The 24,378-nt window shown below is 40.6% G+C and overlaps 1 protein-coding gene across 2 annotated transcripts in view; it reads left to right on the top strand.

Moving 5' to 3' along the window:
* Positions 1 to 24,378, top strand: part of sema5a (sema domain, seven thrombospondin repeats (type 1 and type 1-like), transmembrane domain (TM) and short cytoplasmic domain, (semaphorin) 5A) — a 118,844-nt gene that overhangs the window by 6,535 nt on the left and 87,931 nt on the right. The window lies entirely within an intron of this gene.

Here is a 24,378-nt window from a genome sequence, read left to right on the forward strand (position 1 = left end):
CGGGGAGCAGACAGGCCGGCTGAAGAGGCTTTGAGAAGGTATTGTTAAATATATACAAGGAGGAGCTTCTCTCCAAGGACGGCAGATCTGCTGATGCATCTGTCTGCTGAATTCATCTGTCAGCGTGAGGGGTCCCATTAGAGGAGAGGACAGGGACGGTGGCAGGACAAAGCTGGTAAAAAGAAAAAGCAGGTGCAGGAACAAGAGGAGGAAAGATGAAGCGAAGCTGGGAGGGTGATACAGAGGGGAACGTGAGATATGAGAGAGAAGGAAGAGAAAATGAAGCTAAAGGACCTGTCGTCCTCACTTATACTCTTTCAATTTGACGTACTAGCTAGAATTGCAGATAGAGTAACCCAATACATATATTCAATTACTGTACTTATGCCCAGTTATGCTTCCTAATCTGAATTAAATGCCCTTAAGACACATTTAAATACAGGATGATTTTTTTAATAGTATTCATTTACAGCTGTCGTTAGTTCCAACCTAAAAAAAACATCTTATTATTACATTTATGTGCAGAAAAGCACAAGCAATGACGACATAAAAAAGTATTTTCTCCTTAGTATCTCCTGACCCTTTGTCAGGTAACCGACCCCTAGGGTGGGAACCCATAGATTTAGGAACAGATAAGCCAGCTAGCTCTTAGCCAGCCACTGTAAAATGCACCTTGTGCATTGTTGCGTCAGTGGAAGCCTTCTACTAATCTCATGAATAATAATAAATCACTGACGGGAACCCTTTTCTGCAGAGTAAGTACTTTTACTTTTTATTCTGCGAATAAATTGAGCTGATAATTCTATTATACTTTTGCTCCAGTAAGATTTGAAAAACCAAGACTTCCGCCTGTAATGGACTGAGCAGCGTGCTGCTAAACTCATCTGAGCGCCGTGGAAGGGTTTCTTCATTTTGTTTTTGGAGGATGTTGTGCCGTGTGATCAATGTAAAGGATGTTTCAGAATAACATAAATAAATTCAGCAGCATCATCGGAGGAGATGCAGCGTCGGTTGTTACATGCTGACATATCTTTATTAAGGTCTAAATTCCTTTAGTCGTGTTGAGTGTTAAAACTGCACCATGAATTTACACAGTGTTTCACTGGGAGACCACAGGATGCACTGTTCGCTCAGAGCCAAATAAACTTCAGTTAAAGGGAAGTGCAGCAGTAAAAGGCCAGAAATAAGAAAACAAGTCATGTGGTTTTAAATGGAAGAGGACTGACAAATACACGAACACACACGGACTTCATTGTCCAAAACACTCCAGACACGAGTGCACGCATCGTGGCCTTTAGTGGTCTGTGCAGCGCAGTAGTGTGAATGTGTCGTCTCCCCCCAATCGTAGAAACAATGCCGCCTCAGTTCTGAAGGTGAAAGCACTCAGAGGATGTGTGGTCTCATCTAAACCACTAAGAGTGAATAACAAACCACTTACTTTTCCTAGCGAACAACATTTCCTTCTTTAAATAAACCACCGTGAAGAATGAGCGCTCAGTGAGAAAACCTGGCTGCTCGCCAGCCGTGGGTAACTTATTATGACGGCTGTTCATTTACAATGTGCAAAGTGGACTAAACTTTTGTTTTCCCAACCCCGGCGCACGGAGGTTACAGGCGTTTTGAGGCGAACAGCCGCCGTACAGAGATGAGAGTTTGATTCGGAGCCATATTCTGTTATGCTACGTTAGCTGTGTTACAAGTAGAGCCAGGTACTGCACTCCAGCGATAACAGTATCAGTTGCTGCTTCAGATAATGCGGTCTTTTCAACCTAAAACCATACAGTTAGCTAACGCAGTAATCTAATTATGTGGCTCATGAAACTAGAGACTCTTTTTATCCTCCTGCTGTTTCTCTATTGTGCCACTGAATTCCCCAGAGAAGTAAGTTACGTTCAGGAGTTGTGCTGACTCGCAGCCTGTGCTTCCTCCTCTGCACTGCCCTGTTGGGACCAGAGTGAACAGTTAAAGATTCTGTGGGATGACGTGCCCCACCTCCTCCACCAACACACACACACACACACTGCCTCCTCACTTGTGCAGTTAAAATGCAAATAAAAAGAAAAACTCTTTGCACCTAGAAGCATGCCGTACAAGTCGTAATGGTGTGCTGAGAGGTGTTGTCTTAACAGTGTTAAGTATTATGCCTGGTAGCTTCTTACACAGAGGAAAAGAAAGAGACAAAAAAGAAAAGAAATCCTCCAAAATGAAGAATGAAAAGGAACTTGTGTCAACAGATTGCGTTCAGACGTGAAGCTCTTCTCACATCAGTTACTCAATCTTTTCTTCTTTTCTTTTAAAATGTCTTTAAAACAACTATAATCACTTTCCCTCAAATGTTACACTAGTTAAAAAACCTCTTTTTGACCCACATTTATCTTCCATCCTTTTACAGGTAAATTACAAATACATTAGCTTAAAATCTTAATGTTTACAACAATGGACAGTTTTAAATCAGAGGCGACAGTTAAGCAAATTAGCAGCCCGCGGGCCAAATTCAGCCCACCAAACTGTCCAATCCACACTGCGACTGGATTCCAAAATAAACAAACAATAATGTTAGGCAAAAATGGGATTTTTATTACATATGTAGTTCATCTATTTATCTGTATGTCCGGCCCCCATTTCTGGCCCTCCAACAAATATAGTTGGTGTCCTCTGGTCTACAGTGCAGTGTAGTGTGTAAGTGGAGGAACAGAGAGTGTCTGTCTTCAGTGACCCAGAGATTCAATCTGATCAGGAAGGGCTTGAAAAATATTTAAATCATTAAATAGTTAAAAAGAAAACACAAAGTTTGGCTTAAACAATGTCGTTGCTACGTTTTTGTTTTTTTTTTTTTCTGAATTCAAAGACTGCGGCATATATGACATCGTGATTCACAAAGGCTAAGTAAAGACACTCTAATTATCCTCAGTTGCTGTTTTCTAGCTGGTTCACACTGGTAAAAAACCTTGGATACAACCGCTAATTTGAGAGGAAAACTGCTCTGTGTGTGTGTGTGTGTGTGTGTGTGTCCTTCAGAGGTCAGTGGGGTGACTGTGAACAGAAGAACGTTAAAGATCTTGTTTCACTTTCTCATGGACGAGTCCACTCCCGGTGGCTGACCTCAGTTTGACCAGACATGACCCTAAACCTGACCCCGGCCTCCTCTACTCCCAACCTTATAAATAACTCAGTGTACAGCTGTAGATGAAGGGTGCACAGATGCACAGATGCACGCAATTTGACCAGAGGACTAGGAAAAGGAATTAAAAAAAAAGAAATTATCTGTTGGCACTTGTGTAAAACCTGTGCCGTGGTTTTGGACTCAAACCACTGAAAACTGAGTTAGAGTGAGTTAGAATGAGAGAAAAAAACTTCTTTAAGGCTGAATCTTCCCTGGACTCGACGCCACATGAGCACGCCTTTTTTGCAAGACACTTGTTGTCATTAAAAATAGACCTTTGCCCCTCTGGAGCCAGAGCCCCATAGGATTCTGATCTACTCTGTCCTGTGTGCTGCTCCAACAGTGGAAAAGTTCTCCTTCCACTGTGCATCAGTTAAGGGCAAAAGGGGATTCTCTCCCTCAGGGGAGGACGTCTTTGTTTTATTAACCTTAGAAGTGCACACAGAAAGGAGGTGTGCAACATAAAAGAAAACTGATAGTAGACATTATCAAGTTCCTGGGACTCAGGAGGTAAATGTTTGAGCAGAGGTCGTTAACGTATTATTTTCTTTTCCCTTTAAATGCCTTTGCTCTTGTTACACAAACACAAAATAAGTATCTGGAGATCTACGAGCCATTAGGAATTGTTTTGAAGAAAAGGGATCGTTTAAAAAAACAACCTCCCCCTCAAAAAAAACAATTCCAATCCTCCTCTCAACTCTGTGTTGAAAACCATAATAATGCACAGTACTTTATTCATCCCCAGATGGGAATAATCTGTCCTTTATCACTCTCTTTCCGATGAGGAAGGTCAAACTGCAGTGTCAAGATGCATAACTTACAGAACATTTGTTTTCAACGCTGGAGGCGGCGTTTGTGCGATAATGGACAAGAGAAAACAGTGCTTATGGCTTCTTGGAACAGTTTCAGTTTTAAGCAGCCCCGCAGGCAGTGACAGGTCTCTGTGCACGCAAGATCCTACAGTAAGCAATCACTGTCAGGAAGGGAACTCCGCACCCACTCACTGAGCCTCGTATATCATAATTAATGTTTTCTCGTTCCTAATATGTTTCTTCTCGCCTCTGTTTTTTTTTCCTGAGCTATTTTGAATGTAATTGCAGATGTAAGCACACGTGCACGCTCCTGTAGAGACTTCTCTCTTCCTTGTACTTTTAGGGTTCATCAGTTTTCGCTGAGGCGGTTGTAAACACCGACAGCCAACATTTTTCTTCTGCCACTGTGTGAGCACTCCAAGAAATCTCGAATGAATGTGTGCTTTCCAGAAACTGCCAGTCGTTCGCCTAATTACGATAATAATTGAGGGGGTAACAGAAAAAGGCAGCATTTTACTGTAAAGTGCAATTACCGCGATGAAGGTAAATGATGTTAATTACAGTATACAGTCACATGATCCACAGCTTTGTATAAAGCAGCAGTGACAGAACGTAACCCAAAGAAACAATTAGCCAAACCGTGCTGGTGTTTCTGCCACTTTACTTGACGTTAACTCGGCTGCTCCACCTGATTCAGCATCTGGTTCCACGCAGTGTGTCGGTCAAAATTACCGCTTTCCTGTCTCTTTTTGTTTACACTTCCACATCCTCACCAAACAGTAATCAACATTAGAGTCGAGCATCCAACTGAGACAGCTGTGCTGTGCCACAGAAAACCTAAATAGTCAAGAAGGTTTTAACAGCAGTGGAGCAGTTAGAAAGTTGGAGAAATGCTGGTGCACTTTAGCAGAATGCACTGAAAATTAAACTTTGTTCGCTGTCGTCTTCTAATGCTACCCCCCCCCCCCCCCCCCCCCCCCCCCCCCCCCCCCCCCCCCCACCCCCANNNCACTGCCACCCTCGACTCCCACCCCAATGCAGAGGCCACATAGAAAGACCATTCACATTCATACCTATTGACAATTTAGACACTTAGTAGAAGTGTACTTAGTAGAATCCAGCGATCTTGGTGCTGAAAAGCAGTGGTTCCCAAACAGGGGGGCAGAACCTCTTTAGGCTTTCAGAATTATTGCAGATCAAGTTATTTAATTTTAATTATATTAATATATATTTACATTACTTTTAATCGAAGTCAGTAGAGTTTTGAAGCGATAGCCGTGAACGTGTCGGTAGCGGGCATGCTCACCACATCTTTCACGGGCTGTATTTGAATGCAGTTCCATTCAAATAAACAGTTGGTAAAATAGTTTAGTTTCCATGGTAGATTTAGTTTCTTTTATCCTGACAAATAAAAGACTGTATGTGTAATTTGCGTGTGTGTTCAGTAGTATTGATTTAGCTTTAATTGAAATTTATAGAAAGTTTTCTCTAAACGTGTTCTGTTTAGAAGTGAACAGTTTAAAGTCTTGGTGCATCTGCAGGTTAACAAGTAGGAAAACTGGAGTTCAGCACACCTGGAGACCACATGTGGATTTCTACTGTGTTGAAAAACTCCATCGTCATCACTCTAGCTAAGGGTGGAGGAGATCATTAAGTCATTATTTATGTGCTTTCTGCTGTTTTATCACCTCCAGACCCATGCTTACAATGCAGACACCCACCCTCCGAGCCTCAGGAGAATGGTATAATTGTATAGATCGGCCCAGGGGACCCGTCTAGTAGAAAAAGTGCAGACATTAACAGTCTGGCTCAGTTGTAGACACAACCAAGGCATTTCTCCCCCCTGTTTGTCTCATTTACACCTAGTTTGTTGATGTTTATTTACTCGCCGCTTCCAAATTTAACCTTCATCTCCACATTTTCTCAAGTTTGAGGTCACAGAGAAGTTTTATTTACTGGCAATTTCCTCTTTTCACTACCAAGAGTTTGTTTGATGAAGTCAGATAATAAGAGCAAACTGAACACACAACAATCTCTCTCTCTCTCTCTCTCTCTCTCTCTCTCAACACACACTTTTTGACTTCTATCTGGTAAAATCTGTTGTGTTTGAGGTGCTTTTGGAAAATGCCTTTTGAATTTTTATCTCACTTTCACACCACCGTGGATGATTATCCTCCACTCATTATGTTTTTACATAAAACAAAAGCAAACATAAATGGACATTAGGAGGTAAAGAAGAGGGATCATTGTATGGGGTCCGGAGAAAACAGTTCCTCATTGTGTTGCACCTGGAGCTGCGGTTCCTGTGAAAGGCCATGTGGAGTCAGCTCTCTGGGCCCTGCAGCCCCCAGTGTTTCCTTTCCTTTGGTTTAAAAGAGGGTAACTGTTGCTTTTCCAGCTGTGGTTGTCAGCCTCAGCCTGCGACTGCTGCCCTGTTGTTTTCCTGTCCTGATTCAATTACGTCTTTGGGGCTGACACATGACATACTGGACAGGACTGTGGAGCTGTGAGGAACGGGTGTTTTTTTATGGCATGTGGAACGTGTTATTTATGGAAATCCAACTTTTCACGTGCGACGTTCTTTCCAGTTTTTCTCTTTCCTTTTTCCCATGCTTTCTGTTTGTTTCTTTCTGTCTCTCTTACAAAACATAAAAAAACAACATTCCAGTCTTTTTGAACATTTGGAGCTCCGTGGTGTAATCTGTGCGGTTTTTAACTAATTGCAGTTACATTTGGCTGGATTTTTTTGCTTTGCTTTGAAATGTAGTTTTAAGCTGTAAATAACTGAAACTAAAATGTAGTTTCTTTTTTTCTCTCTCCTGTTGATCTCCTATCACACCCTCTCATCTTTAACACCTCTCCCCCACCTCCCTTAACCTTCACCCTGTAGTTCACATTCATCTCCTAACCTTTACACCTCGTCCCTTCCTGCACCTCGTTCATCCTTCTTCTACCACTCTTCCCATTATCACCACCACATTCTCTTCAGTAATATACACTCAAATGACTCTCTCACCTCTTCTCCCTCTTAGGTCTTTTTACTCCTCTCTTTACCTTTTGAAGAGTGAGTCAGTGTGAGATGTACGGGCCACTACTTCATCGTGTTTCAGTCTCCTCAGACAGCTGAGCGGCCTGGAGCCCTCAAGAATTCATGGGAAGTCGCCACGGGGGAAGGAATGGGTGTGGACAGTTGTGATACCTCCATATCCGATGTCAAAGCATTGCTAAAAAGTCCTTACCACAGACTGTATATATGGCTGTAGTCCCTGGGTCTGAAGAGCAGAGCCATAAATCGAAGTGCCTAAAAATCCAGAGGGCATAATTAGTAAGAAGGAAAACAGAAGGTCAGACTGAATTAAAAAGAAATGAAAATCAAAGAAAACTTTCACTTTTCCGTCCATGTAGGCAGCCATTATGGTGGTAACTCCCTTTTCCCCTAAATGATCTGTTAATGTAGATCAGTCAGCTAGTTAAGAGACATTTAATATACAGTATGTCAAGGAATTCCATTCATTAAGTGGTGCCCATATTTTGAAGGCTTGTTCTCATTTGAAGTAAAATACATGATAAATCATGGTGATGAGGTGTGAACAACAGTTAAATGTAGCTAATAGCACATGCCGCGTGTTTGGTTGCAGGTGTCGGGGTATGTATTAGTCCAGCTCACATTACAACTTTCTCCTGCTCTTTGCTCTTTGAGGTTGGTTTGAAATAAAAAATATGAACCTGAAAAAGTAACAGGGTTGAAAGCAAGATTTAGTGCATGGTTCTCAGGAATATACTTTTATTTTAATATAATCATTAATATAATCATTTAGCTGTTAAAATGTTTTAGCTTGTTGGAAATATAAAACCATTAAAGTCCAGGAGGTATGTTCCGGAACTATTTATTGCTTAAAAATATTGGCTAACACAACATAGAAGACCTGACGTAAATTAATCAAAAAAATGAATTACAAAAAACCAATTTGAAATAAAATATAAATACATTTCTCTTTATATACACATTGCACGAATAAACCTCACGTTCATGCACGGACCTCCAGGTGGACAGGTCCTCCTTGGCATCAACAGAAGTGTTCATTCATATGCATGAATGTGTACAATTGCATATGTTCGCCTGAGCATATCCCAATGCCACACTACATATACACATACATAAAAAAAGTGATATATGCATGCGTCCAATCACATTCACCAGAGAGTTCAGCTGTAGCATAAATTGCTTTGTAGTCTCTGCACATCACTCCCAGCACACACACACCTTTCACTTGGCTTCATCCACTGACTGCATACATCTGCATTTTACTCATCGCTGTGAACATTAAAAAAAAAAAAGTTGCTTTAATATTACCGGACAGTTGAACTGGCTTGGATCAGGAGTGGCACTAGAGAATAAAGGCATCCTCCCTTTTAGCTATTTGTGAAGTAGAAACATGGTGAGGATTAGAATTATACGAGGGGACCAGGAAATAAGCTGATCTGTGTTAATCACTTCTAATATGCAGCTAAACTGTGAGGATTTATGGCTATCCAGTTGTACTTAATAATCACACACCATATACACTGTGCAGCCTGTGTATGACAGTATATAGAAAAATCTCAGAAGGTACTCTTGAATGTTTGAATCACAACAGAGAGCAGAATCATCACATTGTATATAAAAGAACCCCAGTGTACTGCTTACGAACACTCTCACTGCTAATTAGCCTGCTAATTATACCGAAAGGTCAGAAAATAATGATTCTTGCCTCTTATTCATTTCTCAAAGAAACGAGTAACGGAGAGGATGTTTTCAAAGTTCCCTTTTTTTTAATCCAAGCACTCGCACAACACCTTGGTTTGAAAGAAAATGACGCAGTCTCATGGTGATGATCACATTTTTTTTCTAAAACATTTTTTAAAATTTCATCACATCATTTATCACTTGTGTGGGCTAGGGGAGCCTAAGACAGTTAGAGGCAAGACAAGAAAAAGAAAAATTATCAGCAAAATTCTTATTTGTCCTCAACCGTTAAACATCACGAGCGGCTGTAAACGTTGGATTCTCAACGTCGATGGCGGCGTGCGCGCTCACAAACACGCCAAAAATGAAGCAACTGTGCTCATAAACATCAATGCAAACAATAGCAATACCGACAAGAACATCTGTTTTTGGTCTACAGTCAGGCCCAGATGGACCTCAGGTCTGCTCTGTCAACGGGAGTGGAGACCACACATTTAATACCCCCTGAATTCTCCTGTGGGACTCCCGGGGATTCAGAGCAGTGTGAGGGTGTTAATCAGGCCCACAACCTGTGATTAGAGGGATAATGACACACAAAGGTGTTTTCAAAGTATTACGTGTGTAGTCAGTTTCGGGGAAATGTAGGTCATCCAGCCAAAATCTGAAGAGCTCAGCGTCTTGTGAGGCTGTGATGTCGGAGTTGTGTTTGCCTATAAAGATGCATTGTGAGGCCAAGTGAATTATTTTTATTTCACCTCTGCAGCAAATGAAGGCAGCTCTAAAGATAGAACGTGAATTAACATATCAGAATTAATATGCGATGATATTCAGCTTTGATGTTGAGCCATCAAAGACCATAACTACATGGTTCAGAGGGGCACCATCGCATTCTACTGCATGTTTAGCCCAAAGCTTAAATTAGACATGTCGCTGTGATACACATACCGGGCCAGCTTGTGTTTATTTTATCTGGTAGGTTTTGTTTATTCTACTTGGTGACACTGTGGCAGCAGCATGCTCGCATTAAAAGAAAGAAAACAGTAGGAAACGTACAGGAGACAAAGGATTTGCCGGTGTGTGTGCTTGTTTCTTTAGCTGGTGTTTCTGTCCTGTGTGGCGCTCCATCTCTGTGAAGAGATGTTACTGTACATGTCACCTTCTGCTTCATCAAGTTTCTTCAGTGCAGTGTTTTAGAACTTTTTTGGGCCATGGCAAATATTGTACAATAGGATACTCCATGGCGCACCACCAAACAGAAATATCCCAGAAAGTATATCTAATCAAAAACAATGTTTTTCTAATTTTAACAATTCACAGCACTTGTGCAATGTGAACCTGGGCCTGTTTAGTTGAACACAACACTGCTATACTCTCAGGAATTGAAGAATGACAAACATGAAATTGTCTTAAATAACTCTCTTCTTCATTCTGTCTCTTATGCTCGATAACCCAAACTCAAGTAGGTAGAATGTGGAAAATGGGAGCAGACCTGAAATACCTCTAAATCCATTAGATGGAATTCCACGCTAAAGCTAATAATTTCTCACAGCACAGTGGCTGAGAGTCACTCATCTGGACCGCACCTCCTCAGTTTTATCCCCCAAATCTTGGGAGTTTCCCCTCACTAACACTATAAACGCCAAGATGAAAGCCTGAAGTCAGTTCATTTAAACACACACACACACCCACACACACACCTGCTCTCCTACGGTGTACTTGCTTACACATGCATTCTTATTACAATTATAGTCTATTCCCAGGTCGCCCAGCAAAATGTAGACGTGACTATTTGATAATTCTTCATAGCAGCAGTCAGACGGAAATATGTTAAGGACTCTCTTCATCATGTCTTACATGTCTTACATTTACTCTGTCAGGTAATGTTTGCGATCACGCAGGTTTCCAGACAGAATTAGCAGTCTCTCTCTCTGTATCTTTCTCTCTCTCTCCGTGTTTTGGAGTGATGACACACTATCAAAGTAATTTCTGTTTGTTACACGGCTCATTTAGGCCAATTAGGGGAACTTGAGTTGTGTTGTCAGTGAATGTGGAGAGCAATTAGCTGTCTGATTGTGACACTCAAACGTTCACATTTTTTCTCATAAATATTCTTAAAAGGCTGCAAAGTTGCTTTGAGCCACTGATGATACGAGCCGAACGACGGTAGTTGTTGGTGTTTGTGTGTGTTTGTGTGTAATGAATAAAAGTCTTTCTAATTAAAGCATTTGTTGCATAAGAAATAGTTTTGGCCACAGGACAGCTTTTACATGGCATCTAATTAGAATTTAGCACCAATGAAAACTGTTGTAGAAAAATTGCTTAACTTTTTTTTAAACAGTTTAAATTGTTAATATAGTATTCTGGTAATTGTACACATTTAAACTGACGGCTGAACCCCGGTCTCCACGGCAGAGACAGAAATGAACCATTCCACGGTGGTAATCGGTGCATGTCCGCGCTGTCAATCACTTCCTTTTTTCCACTCTAATCCATGCTCTCATCCTGTGCCCAGCTTCGTTTCTGTGGACAACCTATTTGGATGCTCCCTCGCTTCTCCACTGGCAAACCAATCATTTCTGGTTGAATGTAACACACAACACTGCCGGCGTGCCAGCCAGGGAATTTTGCCACAGATACCAGATTTAAGGCTTCTGTAAACTTCAGAACATTTTCGCAGCTGCTGACTGGTGTGGTATGAACATGTTTGGTGGGGACTTTTTCACAAACCATGGGAATTTTTACTGCACTGCCGAATGACACAAAAAAGAAAAAGAAAAAAAAGAAAGATGTAATTTCTCAGCTTTGCCTCAAACCTTTATTCATAACTTTGCATTTCAATTTCCAATAGCTTCTTTGAGGTTATGGTGAATGGAAAAATACAGAAAAATACAATAAAAGAACATTCATTTTTACTTTTCATGATACAATTATGTAAACAAGGTCTGTTGACCCCAAATTTATAAAAGAAGGGGTAATGGGTTGGAATGAAGTTGGTCTAAAATTGTTAACTAGAATTAATCAATCAATGCAGATGAAATACCGATCACAACAAAGATGTTTTTATTCAATCAGACTTTTGGAGAGTTGATAAAACATCTTTTTTGCAATCTATCAAAGTTATATTATTTTCTATTTTCCTATTTCTCTCCTCAGCAGCCAAACTTGCTGCAATAAATGTACGTCCCCCTGCTCCTCAGTAATGATTTTTAGTCTCCGTGCCTTCAGGGTCTGTTGATCTGTCTCTTTGTAATTCCTTCAATTTGGTGTAGATAAGAAAAAAAAAAACACTCAACAAATATTTTAAGTACAAAAATTGCTCCAGATATGCACAGTGCCCCCAAGGCGTCTTTTACTGACTTTGATGTTCCCTCCGTCGTTTCCCCTTAACGTCTTCTACACTTCCAGATTTTTTCATTTACTGTAATTGTTGCAGTTTCTTATTTTCTGACAAAATGAAAATATAGACCTGACCAAAGTATTCAGTACAAAATCTATTCTGGCATTTCTGTGCTGCACTTTGTCTTTTATACAGACAACATCTTTTATTACACAAAAATGCAGGAACCGACAATTTGCTTAGACTCTATTTACAGTAATGCAAATGTGTTGTTTTTATCCGATACCTGATCTGCTCAATACGCTGTGTGTGTGAGTATGTGTGTGGCTTTGTGCACTCCCAACCTGCCTGTTTCCTGTTTTGTATTCTCCTTGCCCCTCTGTCTACCTGATGGTGGGGCATGTTGATGATTTAGCAGTACACCACTGGAGTGGATTAAGTGTGCAGTTCAGGCTTTGCCATTTGGAGTTTCAAGCTTTTGATGGAGGGCAGAGTGTCATTGATCACCCAGTGACAGTGTGGAAACATTACAGTGAGACCTGATTAGTAGGAGTGCAGCGTGACGTGCAGAGGGCAACATCAACATCAATAAAACACCCAGAGAAACTCTGCTCACGCCTCAGATTTCTCACTTTTTTGTTATGAAGAGTGACAGTGTGGAGCATGCATCACCTCTACTGGAGTGAAAGATCACCCCCGGTGGACTAACATGTGCGTTACCTGTCTGTTTCCTGGTCAGAGCTAACCCTAATGGCACATTGTCAGCACCTGCTCTGATTTGCTTCCCATGACCTTCATACTGGCATTCATACAGAGAGAATCACACAAAAGGCTTTGTCACAGTAGTTAATGAGCACACGGTGAAGGACAATTTTACTATTAAAACCCACGGATTCAAGCGTGTTGAAAAGGGCATGCATTGATGTGGACGAGGTGATGACAGTGACTGGTGGTCTTAATCTGCTTTAACCATACACAAAAACAAAGCTGCATTAATTAACATGAATTTAAATCTAATTTGAATTTTTGACACTGTCCCTCAAAGATAAGGTCTACAGTTTTGTTTTTTATTAGGTGTCTAATAATCTAATAATCCAATGCAATGGAATGATATCTAATCTAATTTGATCTAATGTAATTTAATGCAATGCAACGTAATTTAATGACTAAATCATAGTTTCCTATAAATACTTATCCTTAATATTTATTTGTAATTAAAATGTAGTAAATACTGTAAACATGAAATGTTTTTTTTTTTAAATGAAACATACATCAACTAAATCTTTGTTGACTAAAAATAACCTTAAAGTAATCCACTATTATAGACCATATTGGGTCTCTTTAATCAAAGGACTGAGACCAATGGTGGAGCTTTGTTTTTGCCACTGGTTTTTTGGACATAAATCCCAGCTTGGCTCTGATTCCCGATGGTAACACATGGAACAGACATGTTGCAGACATGCCGTGATGAGCATCTTCCCATCTATCAAAAATCCGGTCCCCCTGTCTTTTTTGCTCATGCAGTTTTCCCCCTCTGAGATTGTGCTGCGAGACGTGTATGGGTTTGTTGTGCATCTTCACAAACAGCCCACTCTCTCTTGTGGGGGGGGATACACTGGATCACAGTGACAGAAATGCAATTACTGCCTCCCAGTAGAATTCTAATCACTGAGCCCTTATGTTAAAAGTTAGTCTCTTTAATGTTGGAATTTCAAAGACACAGCTCAAATAATTTGATTTACTCACACCCATCGTCACCGGGCGTAAATAAGCTTATTAAATAGACATTTTAATATGAGCCTCCCTCACATGACCTCGTGGGAAGTGGCCAAGTTTTTTTTTTAATTTAATTTTAATAAGTCTCCGAGGACTAACAGTCATGCCAGTATACTTGCATCGAGAAGAGTAAAAAAAAAAGTTTACTCTTGGCAAAATATTTTTTAATAAACCCCAGATATTACTGGTGTCTCACTCCTTTAGTGTTCCTGTACTTGTGTGTGTGTTTGCCACAGTTGTAAAAACCAACACTTCTGAAACACGGCTGCTTAATGAGCTGCAGCTCACAACATCAGACATCAGATAAAGTCGTTTCTTGTAACCGATGAGGATGCGTGCTGAAGTTGTATGTACCTTAGTTAGACAGAGGTGTTTGCCTTAACTTGGGCTTAATACATTCAGAGACACAGACTGCCCCGGGGCTAAGGAGCGCTGGTTGGTTCTCAATGTGAGCTGCAAGTCTCCAGTGTCCTTATTTTCAAGAGGTTACCTGTCAGAGTGGACTAGTCCATTCAGCTCCTGGTGAAACAGGAGGCTTCAGACACCGCAGCAGCACGCGCAACACCGAGGAGCAGAGGGAGACAGACATGGTGGAGAGGAGAGACAGAGGGACTTAGGTACACATCTGTTTGCTTGGTCTAGCAGAGACACGATTACATCGGATGCCTGCCGGCTTCTTGTCCAACTCTGCTACTTTGTTGTTCCACTTTACCCTTGGGTGACATGTTCAGGGAGACAAAGATACACATGTTCATTCCCTGTCTGTCTCTCTCTCCCTCACTCTCTCTCTCTGTGTCCCTCTCTGTCTCAAACACACACACACACACACACACACACACACACCACTTCTGTTCTGTCCCTGCTCTGTTAACAACACTTGCCCATGTCTATTCTCATCTTTCTTCTTCATCACTGTGATAACTTTCTGTTATTGTGCCTGCCTTTGCTATTAATGGGAAAGTTACAAAGGCCAGAAACACACACACACACACACACACACACACACACGCCCACATAATTAATTGGTTCCAGTGGACCCAGGGTCTAATTTATTATCCCTCCTGCCACAGTTCTTCAGATACAGTAAGACGAGTCATCTCACGGCGGCTTCTGCACAAATCCCTCCCCGTCTGTAGATCCTATAGATACGTGCTAAAGTGTGTGTCTGTGTGTGTGTTTATTGTGTTTCTACCAAAATGTGCATTTTTGTTGTTGTTGTTGTCATATAATTACAAAGTGCTGGTTGTTGTCAGGCTGATTGCTGGAAACATAGGAAGATTGATTGTGGTGGAATAACGGTCCACTCCCTGCTCCCTGCCGCCCTTCTTCAGTGACACACTTCTCTTTTGCGTTTCACGTTGTCATAACAAGATGACATTGAGTTTGGAACCTCTTTCACTTTAAAAAACAAATGCAAAAACAGATGTAAAAATAGTGGAGAAAACTGTCACTCACAAAGACATTTGCTGCCTGCCTACACTTTTTGATTTGAAGTCTGACCAGCTTAGAGTGCTCAGCGCTCCGCTAACATTGTGCCCAGGCTGTGACAAGTACACTACAGAAGATCTTTCCAGTTTCATTTCACTTAATTGATTGTCAGGACTGGTGTCAATTGCAGGTGAGTGACTCTAAGTTTGCTTCAAAACTAATGTTTTACTATGTTAAGCTTTGTGTTTGTATTACAGATTTATAGCCTATCCAACTAACTAACTAACTAACTAACTAACTAACTAACGTTTTGTAAAACAGTACTGAAACAATTCTATTTTATTATTTATAGCTTATATATAGCGACTTGCCAAAGTGCACTTGGATAAGGACAAATGTTAATGCTATGATATGAAAGTAAAAAAATATTGCAGTTAATTTCTTGTTCTTTACTGCCAACCTATAATTCTTCATCAACACAACCACCGACTTCTTTATCATCTGTGATCCCCAACCCACCAATTCACAGACGTAGTAAGAACAAAATTGCAGAGTATGTTCAGGGGAAGTAAAACCTGAAATAATACATTCAAATGTATGCCAAAGTTGGGCGTCTGAGTGTATGTACATTTCCAGTTTCCAACCTCTGCTGTAAGAGGATCCAACAGAACACAGTGCACAGCTGAAGTCTCTGGATGTGAGCAGCAGAGAAGCGAGAACTCTCCTGCAGTGGAATCCATCTGTAGGAGGTTCCATCCATCATTCCCCATCAAATTCTGTCACAGCTAAAGCTGATGTGATTGATTACAATATTAGTCATTTGGAGACTGTGCAGTGCAGGAGTAAAAAAAAAAAATCCCACTTACTGATTTCACAATATCAGCGCAGTGGAAAGAATTTTAACCCTGGGTGACTGTAATTTTCTCTTTACATCCAGCCTGGTTAGCATTAAGTCAGTATTAAATTCCCTTCTGAGGCACATCCTGCCACTTTTATAAGTATAGAGCGTGTCTTCCATAGGTGGTAGTTATCACCGCTATTATCAGAGCAGTATTTGCTTTAACTGTGCTGCCACTGGCTCAGAGGTGCAGGAGGCAGGTGTGTTCGTGTCAGTGTTAGCCTCGTGTCTTTGCACAGCTGTAGACAGTGATAGTGTAATTTTGCTCCCAGTGAGACAGTCACAACCTGGTAGCCAAGCATGTAATTAAAGCTTTAAAAATGTCACCATTCCTCAGTGCCAAGCTTTATGTCCCTTATCACTGCATCCCCCGGTGGATGTGTGTATGTGGTCGCCAGTTTAATGTTTGTGTTTCACCTGTGTGACTCATTGTTGCTTCAAATCTTGGACTATCTTCTTGTTTGATCAGAGAGTCAGACAGCACTGTTGCTTTCCTGTCCACGGGTCGTTAATACGACACAGGAGAACAAAGGCTTTGAAGACTGGAGATCACTAGACTCGCTAGTGATTAATCGTGATTTATTTACCATTATTCGTGATTAATCAACATTTGTAATTATTTTTAAATCATGTTTTTAAAATTGTATGTAATTTGTATGTTTCTAAGCTAAGCTGAAGCCCTTGTCCTATTAATCAGTCCACAGTCCCTCGCAATTTGGATGCAAGTCAGACATCTGATGTTGAAGCCTCCACTAAAGCATGCTGGGAGATGAGTTGATATTTTAAGACTGAGGCACTCTGGTGAAACGAAAAACATTTTCAGCAGTCGATGTAAATAATTATGTGTAATGATTGTGTATTACAGCCAAGACAAAAGGATGGACTGTAGACGTACTGGATATTCCTTCTGTCACAAATAATAATTGAAGTTAACCCATTAATCTTGAATGTGCTAATCCTAATACATCTCAAATTTCCTTTAGTGAAGTAGTAAGAAAGTTTCGATGACCATGATTCCCAGTGTTTGGTTGTAGAGTTTCCTGTCAGAGATGTACAGTGTCTGTCTGTTGTACTTTTTTTGGGGGGGGACAGCATCATATTGTCTCTTGGGTTTCTATCTGAGCTTTAAGCTACTTTAATCCTTCTAGGTTGTTGCTGCCTGTGAACATGGGCCTCCTTGACAGTGAGAACAGCCCTGACAGAAGCCTGAGGGTGAGAGTTTTATGTTGGAGCTGCACTCTCAGTTACCGATCAGTGTCTGGGTCAGCCACAAGATTTTTGCACAAGCCAACCGTGTTTTTATACAAAGACAGCTTTCTGAAAAAGGCTAATTGACATTGAAAGGCAGTGTATGTGTGCTGTCCAGATCCAAGGATGTTTTTTTTCTTAGCAGAGTGTACGTGGACTTGCAGGAATTAAACTTTAAACAATTTGTGTGAATAATAGATGCATTTGTGCCCATGCCTTCTGTGGACTCTATTCAATTATAGAAGTTACCAATGCAAATGTTGTCATAATGGAACGGCAGTGCATTATCACAACTACAAATTACAGTACGATCCTGTTGAAACAAATGCACCCTGCAGTCAGGCTGTTGGTTATGTACAAATGATCCTCATATGCAAATCAGCTGTTGTAATAACAACACACTGGAGGTCTAAATTGAATCAGCAGTGTCACAGTGATTGGTTTATTCTTCATTATGTCATTTCCAAAGCACATCCATGACTAATGTAGAGATTTAGCATAGAAGTATTTAGACTACTGCTGTGTTAGACAGCAAAGGTATCACTTTTAGATTCATGTAAAAGTAAATATTTAAAATAAATATTTTCTCTTCTCACTTTGTTGACCTGCAAGGAAATGTTTTAAAGCTAACTTCTGCCACAACCTGGCTAAGGTTACTTTTTTTGATACAACTAGGAAAATGTTACTTAAATGTATAAAAATGACTAAGAAACATATTACATTGTTAAGTATGCAGCCGGTCAGCAGAGCCAAGGAATACTGTGACTCATAATACTAACCTTTTCAAAGCCTCTCTGACATGTTGTATGTACATATATTTTTTCCTGCACAGTTTTCATTCATGATATTAACAAAAATATTAATATTTTTGAAACTCACATTTGATAGACTTTCTTCTTACATTTGCAATACATGCATAAAAGTAAAAATGCCAGAGTGCACCTTTTAAGAGAAAACGATTCCTTGCTGAACAAAATTATGCTCACTGTATCTGCTATTTTTGTGCCGTTGAGAGGAAGCCAGCCGTGGAAATCCGAGACATGATTAATTCTCTGTAATTATATAGGGGCCTGTAAAGGCTGCAAGTTGTGACACTGTCCTACCTTGACCTAAATTTAGACGTGAGCAGTCTTGAAGCCCTGCTCTGTATTCAGAGAATTCAGACTATTGCAGTCTTGAAGCCCTGCTCTGTATTCACAGTGTCAGTAATAGTTCAAAGTTGCAGGTCATTTTGAACTTCCTCCAGCAACCATAAAGCATTGGAGACTTTGCCAGGTCATGCTGGTAATTGCTGTCTGGCGGTGTGCGAGTGGTTTACATGCAGATGTTTCTCTCTCCTCTGGGTTGTTGTCACTTCTTTTCTGCCCCACACAGTACTTTGTCGAAGCTGTGTCTCTTCTGCAGTTCTGTTGTGAATGCTGCCTGTACAGCATGAAGCCAGCCTGATGGAAAGGCATCAGCACGACTGCAAGAGAATAAGCAAAGAGAGCAACAATAACAGCTGGATTCAGGGTATTTCTCAGAGTTTGGGTGGGACGTGGGTGAAATTGCTGGGTGTGTTTTTGAGGGAGACACTAGAGAGAGGCTGTGGAGTGTGTTCGTCCTTCTGCTGTAGTGCAGTTTCTGCAAATGTGCGAAGGACTATACATTTAAGATGGACACAGTAGCTACACAGTTGGAGATTCAATGTGGTTTTCAGCTAGTGCAGAAAATAGGGAGAAGGAAAAAACATAAAGGAAAATATACAGCCATTACTCAGGAGCAGAGAAGGGTGATATTATCTTAAATTGACCCTGAGGCTTCCTAATGTAAAAAGTTTTAAGAGAAGTTAGTGAGAACTAAGTTGAAATGAGTTCAGGATGTGCAGTGTTTTGGCAAACAACCAGAGCCAGTCTGTCCTGTTTCTCCTCCTTACAATCTGTGTTTCCTCGCACACTTGTTGCAGATCAGAAATCTTAACAACCCACTAACAATACACAATCTGATTATCAGAACACTCTGAGCAGAAGGGAACAAGTCTAATGTTTGGTCAACATTAATTCCACCTCAAGTCAGTGGATAAAAACAACAGAAGTTAAATAATTCAAAACAAACATAAATTTAGTTGAAGTATATATGTCATTCCTGCATCTTACCAAACTTAGAGGCATATTTGTTTGTGTGTTTGTTTTTCGCTGCTTTGCTTTGTCATTTTACCTGGTCCTTTGATCCTTCTTTGCTTTCTAATATGCAGAAGAAAAAAGTAGCTAAACATAAACTGTGAAAAATGCATTTTCTCATTAAAGGGTGTGACTTGTGCAGTGTGTCAGTAAATCTGAAAATGAGTTTTTTCATGGTTCATAAGTTTTTATTAAAAAAAAGAAAAAAAATCCTTTTTCTATTATAACTAAAGCTGCAGTGGTCATGTATCCTGTGGGCCTAACATTTGCAGAGCGATCCGCTACAGTTGTTGTCAGTAGCCGCCGATAAATGGAAAACTTGACCACTGACTGTGAATCTGTCTGTGCATTGTATTAAAAAAAAACATAGCTTTGGCAGTCGGACAGAAAAGCATAATTTCCTGTCATTTTTCAATTTAATAAACATTATAATATTTCCTGATTGAGCCAGACTGTGTGAATGATTTGCCTCACACAAATTGAGGGCAGTTTTACAGTTCAGTTATGTGTCCTACATGAAGGACTATAGTCGCAGCTTATGTGTCTCTGTTTGTTTGTAGTACCTGCTATTTGTTTGTGGTCAGCAAACTCCACACTCCCTCACCTCTGGCTTTTTCTTGTTATTATACCCAAATCGGAAGCTGGCTGATGTGTAGTGTGTAGCATCACTTCTAATGTTTGGTATAAGGAACTCAACGAATATGAGACTCTACACCGACAGACAGATTTTGGTAGAAAATGTAGACAAGAGTTTAAATGATTTGGTTCTGGGCTGGAGACAGAACTAAGGGAGTGTGTGAAGTAGACAGGCAGCACATGTGCACATTTGATTGCACTTCTAAAGCCGTCCCTGTGCAGCACAGATAAGGTTGGGGAACAAACAAGGCCAACTTTTCTGAGTTTGCCTTTCAGGCTCCTATTGAATAGACATGAACATTTTCTTCACACAGACTTAATCTGCTCTCTGATCTTGGGGAGGTCATGGATGGAAAAGGGCCCCGCTGTGCAGCAAGGAGCTCTTGATGGAGATATCAACGCTCTGTCATTCTCTTTTTCATCCTCTGCCGAGTCCACGAGGCATGCAGTGAACCGAGGGTGACTGAGTCCATAAACAGTAAGAGAAAAGGTCAGGGGGAGGTGGCCACTGAACAGGATAAAACCTCTGGGGACAGAAACAATACGAGTTTTTTAAAAATCCGACAGATGTCAGGTCAGAAAAAACTCATTAAGACCAAAAGGGAAAAAAAAGGTCAGTCAGCTGGTTCTGGGTCTGTCAATCACGCCGTGCTTTCTGCAGCAGTCATTTATTCCTTTAGATGCCTCATCAGTTTCTCTGTCACCTATTTCGTTATTTTGTCGGATGACTTGTCATCCAGTGTGCAAGACTGAAACATGGTTGGTTACTCTGTTTCTTTTTGTTTGTTTGTTTTTAACCACCTGCCAGCTAATCAATACTTTTGGTAAAAGCACACACAGAGAAAAGCAGTCGGCTCTCATTTACAAACCCAGAGAAAGGCAGTCCAGGAAAATACCTCCGTGGTTCCTGTTTGTTTGTGTTCTGGGCAGAAAACAAGTCACCAGAATCACAGATACCAGTTGGCAGACAGAGAAGCAGAACAACAAACAAAGACTGGCAAGAAGCAGTCTGATGGACAGGAAGATAAACAGGCGGAAAAATCAGTCACTTGCATTCAGGCAAGGAGAGTGAGCGGGAGAGAGACCTAGAAAGCCAGAGTGAGAGAGTAGCATCTATCAGCACTGTGGTGTGACCCCAATCTCACACTCCCCTGTGTTTGGACAGATGGATCATCCTCGACACTGGTGTTTGACAGGCGAGCGAGTGTGCACGTGTGTCAGTGTGACAGAGACAATGCCAGCGTGTATTTAGAAGTCTATTCATTATGTATAGTGTAATTTAACCATCATGAAGTCCGCCTCCGCACAAAATCAATAGCAGTGTTAATATGATCCTCTCACCACTCGTTACTGCAGGAAGTCTTCCATTGATTAGTCAGCTGACACCTGGACTCACAAAATGTTCTGTGTATGTGTGTGTGTGCATTTGTATTAAAACTTTTAGATTTAGACGTAGAGTTTTTGTATTTTAACATTGAGAACACCAATGCTATGGACATCTATAAAAAGGACACTTTAGTCTGCATTTGACAGAGGACTGGATACAAATTGTGTTTTAATCTCATACAGAAGCGTTGTCTTAGGAAGTTCATGTTGCAGTGACTTGTACTGATGTTTTGAGTAACATAGAACCTGCTAGTCCAGGTTTTGATTTAACTACTGGGCTTCAAACAGATAAAGCAAATGCGTTTAGGATTAGGATGTGTTCAATTCTTTTACTTATTCATGACAAATCTACAACCTAATTCCAAATAGCAGATCACGCGTGTTCTTGTTGGTTAAACACACTAAAACAAAGATCAAGAATTTGTAACAGAACAATCTAAATGTAGGCGCATAGAACCAGTGCCTTGAAAAAAAAGTAGTATACTGTATTCTGTGTTCTGAACATGCATCTGAAATGACAATATCGTTTATCCCAGGGTTGGTTTCTGTGGATCTTGGGTTTCCTCTGCACTGTGCCCTGAATGTACCACGTTGTTATCCATCACCTGGTCCCAAGGTGATTCCAGTGCTGTGCTGTAAATGCAGGGTAGAGTCTGAGTGCTGTGTGTGTCCATGTTTGTAGAAGTGAAGAGCAGGAGTGTGTGTACCGACGGCAGCAGTAGGAGGAGGAGAAGAAGGAGGAGGATGAAGAGGAGAATGAAAAGGCATGTACTGATGCCCTGGAGATGATTTAGAGTTGAGACCACCAAATAGCACACAGCTCCTCCAGTTTTGTCCCACAGGACCTGTCAATGGCTTGTTGTGAGCTGAAGCAAAGCTCAGAATCCACCAGAGATCACTTTAAGGGAACGAAACAACAGTTCAAATGGCTTGATTTTAAATCATAGTCGTTTGTGGCTGCTACTTACACGAAGGAGGATGATGCAAATAATGGACAGGAATAAAACAGATCAATCCCCGGCCATTTAAAATGGCATGTGTGTTTTTGTTTATTTATTGAATATTTAAAGTTTCTTTGATTTTAGAGGTCTCCAGTGTTTCACTGGGAATGAAAGGTTTTCATTAGGCTTCATTTTTATGCAAATACTTCTGTCCTTGGAAGCTTTTGGTGATCCATTCAGTCCAGATGTTGAATTAATGAAAGTAAAAGTTAACACAAAATGAGTGTGCTGGCAATTTAATTTTGGCCTCAACTATGGAAATTGCTTTCTTAAATTAAAGTGAGATTAATTTAGAAAAAAAAAACACTTTTTCATTCATTAATTCATCATAAATTACATTACGAATTGTTCAAGTCGACAGATAAGCTTATGTTTACTAAACACTAAATGCAAAAAAACAAACATTTTTCTTATTGTCCATATTTACCTGCACATTGTGAATATATATGTAGGTGAGAAACGTGTAGAAAATAAAATTTTCCTTTTAGTAAATACCACTCCAGGAACCCTTTGCCAACTTGTAGCAGTAATGGTATGACATGTATGACATCAAAAAAGGTCAAATGCAGCAGTAACAATGGCCTTAAGGTCAGCGAACCTACCGGCTGCTGTTCTTGTCACTGGGCCATGCCTATGTGTAAATTCCTTCAACAGTTTGATTTTCCTGACTTTCTACACACACCTTCACTCTTACACACTGGAAAACACAGATCTTCATTAATCCTATTTCAAATGTCAAGTTTAGCTCTCAGCCCAAGTTGAAGCCAAAGTCCCGACAGTTCAAATGTGTTTCGCAAGACAAAAAAATATTGTGAATCTGTCAGATGAAGTAAAGTGACATGTTTAAAAAAACGACAAGAGTGACTAGAGCACAAATATAAAGGAGTATGGAAGCTGACGTGTGAATCACTAAGATGAAAACAAACGTGAGCAGAAAGAGTCGACTGGCAGCGACTGTCACTTTACTTCCCCTGCTTTGGGTGACAGGTGTTTTACATTACTCCGTGGGTGAAGGCAGGGCTCGCATCCCCACTGACTGCACATTTAAACCTTGGACTTTCAGTGAATAGCACAAAAGCCCAAGGTCAGGAGGCTTATTCAAGCACACTCCACAACCCACCCTCCCCCAAAATGGCTCCGCGCCCCCAGCCACTGGGGCACTTTCAAGTAGAATTCATTCTTCAAAGAAAAGTGCAGATGAGGTTTGACTAAGGGGGGATCAAATATTCTCTACATATCCCTTCTGAGGCCCACTTTGTGCATATATTTTCCCTTGACTTACCAAAAAAACAGTGTTCTATTAGTTTCTGTTTGTTTTCCATTCACACTAAATCCGATCTGTCAGGGAGAGTGGATTGTTGTGTTGGTACTTTCACAAAACACCACTGAGTGGATAACAAATGAAAATGTGTGATAAAAAATGCTCCTACCAGGCTTCACTCCAGAATTCACTTAATTTGACATGAAAACATTTTTAAACAAAATTCAAATTGTAATTTTGCAGCTTAGACATTTTAGAAGCTTTCCTCACTTCGCCAGGCATGCTGTTCCTAATGGAAGGGGAGGACAAAGTAGCAGTAGCACAGCATGAATCACACTGCTAATAGAACAAAATAGATGATTAAAAAAATAACGTCGCTCCACACTGCTCATCAATTTGATGCCATGGAAAAGAAATTATGCAGCACTCAGTTGTGCAAACTGCTTTGTTTAGCCTGCACTAAATGACTTCTCCAGGAAGACTGAATATGCTGTAAGTGTAACGGTCTAATACCCAGCAAATTGAGAATACTGGTGTAAATACAAAT

This window comes from Cynoglossus semilaevis, chromosome 3, assembly GCF_000523025.1.
Source record: "Cynoglossus semilaevis isolate Cse_v1.0 chromosome 3, Cse_v1.0, whole genome shotgun sequence".
In the NCBI taxonomy this organism is placed as follows: domain Eukaryota; kingdom Metazoa; phylum Chordata; class Actinopteri; order Pleuronectiformes; family Cynoglossidae; genus Cynoglossus; species Cynoglossus semilaevis.